This window comes from Saccostrea echinata, unplaced genomic scaffold (assembly GCF_033153115.1).
Source record: "Saccostrea echinata isolate AGI-Se365-2 ecotype Australia unplaced genomic scaffold, CSIRO_AGI_Sech_v1 ptg000056l, whole genome shotgun sequence".
NCBI lineage: Eukaryota > Metazoa > Mollusca > Bivalvia > Ostreida > Ostreidae > Saccostrea > Saccostrea echinata.
In genome coordinates, this window is record NW_026889805.1 from 12,710,686 (window position 1) to 12,714,508 (window position 3,823).

Below are 3,823 nucleotides of genomic sequence, written 5' to 3' on the forward strand. Positions count from 1 at the left end.
TTGATGACGTTATATGTAGACATCTGTTTTTAAAAATATGCACATGCAACCATATTTTTTTTTAAATGATTGCATCTCAAATTTATCAAATACTAAAAGAATATTTTTTTTAAATCGACAATTTTGCAATTTTCATTTGCTACTATTCGAGGTGCGGTAACTCATAAATAAAAAAAAATAGGTTCTGGTTTAATGTAACAGAGCAATTAAATCTCACAACAATTAAAAAGTTTCCAAAAAAGTAGGAATTGCTATCCTTGTAACAGAAATAAATATGATAAGTCTGGTTGCCAAAGGTGAAGTCTGGATTAACTATTTCTGTTGCCACTATATCTGGTGTATTTACTTTTTCTTTCATCAAATTTTTCCCCGTGATTTTTCCATTTTTGTCCATTTTATAAAAATATCTTTATGAATGATTTTTTATGACTACGGGTTTCTTTATATAATTGATGTTATCATCATCGTTTACCAAAATGTACAAAAAATAACAGATGCCTTGATCCCTCATCAGTTTACCAAATAAAAAAACGAAGACAAAAAATTATTAAAATAAACATTATACTCTTTTATATGCGCTTTTTCTTTTTCGTATATTACTGCTGTTACGGATCAAAGTAATCGTGTAATAGTTGATTAAGATTATATAAAAACAAAGGAATTATGTGAAAGATGGCAATTTTATTAATTTTATTTTATATATTTATATACGTTCATTTTTTTTGTTTGATATGCCAAATTCTTGAAGGTAGCAGGATATTTTTTTGTGTCAATCGATAAAAGTTTACTATAATTCGGAAAAATCTAAAAGCAATAGTCACGTTTCGAGTTCATCCGGAACGTACGTTTTTATTTACGCTTAGTTATGCCGATCACGTGATTTACAGAAAATGTTTAGCAAGGGTACTTCCGGTTGTGATTGTTTACGATAGTTACCCGATGTCGTCTGACACAAAATCCTATTTTTGCGTTGCGGAGGGATGCAATTCTGATGAAAGAAAAAGGGGAAGATATGGTTACATGAAAGATGTAAGATTTTACCCCTTTCCAACCCAGAAAAAAGCGCCTGCACAAAGAAAACGCTGGCTGGACCTCTTTAGAAAAGAAAATTATGAGCCAAAGAGAAATCACAGAGTAAGTATGCTCTATTCATTTTAAGGAAGGCAGACCAACAGAAAATCATCCATACCAAGAGCTCTTTGCATATAATAATTTTAAGGAAAGTCTGAAGGATTGTTATGGTTTTGATTAATAAACATCCCAAAGTTAGTATCATCTACAAAGAAATAAAAACACCAGAAGACTGTCACAAACTACAATCAGATCTAGATGCACCTGCTCGGTGGGAGTCTGATTTGCTTATGGCTTTCCACCCAGACAAGTGTACTAAACTCACCATCTCTCATAAGAAACAGACATATTCTCAAAACTACATTCTACATGATCATGTACTTGAGTCAGTAAGTTCAGCCAAGTATTTAGGTGTAACATTACAGTCAAATCTAAAGTGGAACACACATTATGACAATATTATTGCAAATGCAAATAAATCATTAGGATTCCTTAAACGTAATCTGAAAATTTCAAATACAGAGGTAAAATCCAGAGCCTATCAAGGAATAGTGCGCCCTAAACTCGAGTATTGTTGTAGTGTTTGGGATCCACATACGACACTGTATAGACAAGAACTTGAAATGGTTCAGAGAAGGGCGGCTCGCTATGTACATAACAATAACCACAATACCAGTAGCGTTATAGGCATGATTAGTACACTACAGTTGCCAACACTAGCTGAGCGACGCCTCAAAACCAGATTAATAATGTTTTACAAGGTAATTCATCAACTTGTTGCTATACCCACAGACATACTCAGATGCAAGAACCAGACAAAATCACACACAAACATACATACACTTACAAGCAACAAAAGAAACATACAAGTGGTCCTTTTTTCCACAAACTATAATACAATGGAATTTGCTTCCCCAGTCTGTTGTCCAAGCCACTAAAGTAGAAATTTTTAGAGAACAGCTAACCCCAGCTGTTCTCAACACTACCATGTAAAAAGTAACATTTCTTTTAATCACAAATGTAAATAAAAGCACAGTTTTATTCCCCTTTATATTAAGTTTGCTTAGGTCACGCATGCGCACCAGCAAGTAATCTTCAGCGCTCTGAAGTTTTGTTGTAAATAGAAGAAGGTATCATGATTGTACGTATCGAATGACTGGTGCCTGCCTGCCTGGCATAGTTGTGCACACTATTTCCTTTTGATGTAATTTAAAATCAAGATTACAGCTCTACAAACCTGCATCAAAATAACTGGAAAATGATAATGTGCTATGATATATTGTAGAATTAAACACAAAATTAAGAACTGTTTGAGCTTTTAACATTTTAAATAGGTATGGAGTATTACAATTTAGAGATACACATACTATAGTCTTGAGTGCTTATAATTTGTTATCTTTAGATTCGTTCAACAACTTCATTATCCAAGAGGAAACAGTGTATTGTACAAGACACTCAATCTGAAATCTCAATTCCTCCCCCAATGGATTCCCTGGCTGCCAGTGAAAGAGTACTTGTATGTAAGACTATTTGCTGATATAAATTCAGTAACAAAACTTGTGCACAAGTATTTATCATTGCAGATCAATAAACATATTTCATTATTTAATTGTATTTTTGAAAACTGAATTTTAATTTTTTTTAAAATTAAGGATTATCATTTTTCAGCATTCGCAGATTAATAATGACAATTCCATTTTTGTTTTTGGAGAATTGAATGGAAGTTGGCCAATAACTCAAGAAATAGAAGTGAGTGATAGTGAGCGTCCAACAGCTGGATCTTTTCCTGACACAGATGAAAATTTTTGATTTTTAAAAGAATTATTAACATTTTAATGGCTATCTATTAAATGTCATATTTTAAAATTCTGGCAACTTAAAGAGAGGTAAGCTTACTGCACAAAAATTTACATTTAAAATATACTGTAGGTATTCATGTAGACATGGACCACTGCTACATCAGTGGTAGTTTTTGCAGTAATGACATGTCAACCAGAGATATAGGAATCCAAACCTCACTCACTACTGCAGATATCAAGGTTCTCGAGGAGAAGTCAACCAAACTGGAGGATTCTGAGAAACTCATGAGAGAGCTTTTTATAAACAAAGTTGTGAAGGATGACAAAAATGTAAAGATGTATACTGGACTACCATCAAAGAAAATCCTAAATGGTGTATATGGTAGGAATTGGTGCACACTAAATTCAGTGATATTATAAATGTTAATACATGGTCTTTTACAACACTAAAAAGGTTGACCATAGCTTCTTTAATATTACAAAATTTTATCAATATCTAATCTTCTATAATTAAATAACATTTTCTAATAAATAACTTTCCCCTTTATTTATTAAGATATTTTGGAAAAGGCTTCACCAACTTTGAAGTATTGGTCAGGACAAGGGAGTACTACAAAGAAACTTTATCAGAAAGACAGTCTAAATGCAAAGTCGGGCCCAAAGAGGAAGCTCAGCAGGTTTCAGGAGTTTGTTTTAACTCTGGTCAGATTGCGACTAGCTTTGACTACATTTTTCATGGCAGATTTATTCGGCGTATCCACCTCAAGAGTTTCTCAAGTCTTCACCACCTGGATCAATTTCATGTGTACAATCTTCAAACCTCTATTAAAATGGCCCTCAGGAAATGTAATTAAAAAATTCATGCCTTCATCTTTCAGAGCTAAATTTCCAAATGTAAATTGTATTATTGACTGCACTGAATTTTTCATCAAAAAACCAAGAATTCCAACTCC

At 32.9% G+C, this 3,823-nt stretch overlaps 1 pseudogene; it reads left to right on the forward strand.

Moving 5' to 3' along the window:
- The first annotated feature begins 913 nt into the window (after positions 1–913).
- Positions 914–3,193, forward strand: LOC133173854 (uncharacterized; annotated as a pseudogene).
- The last annotated feature ends 630 nt before the right edge of the window (positions 3,194–3,823 follow it).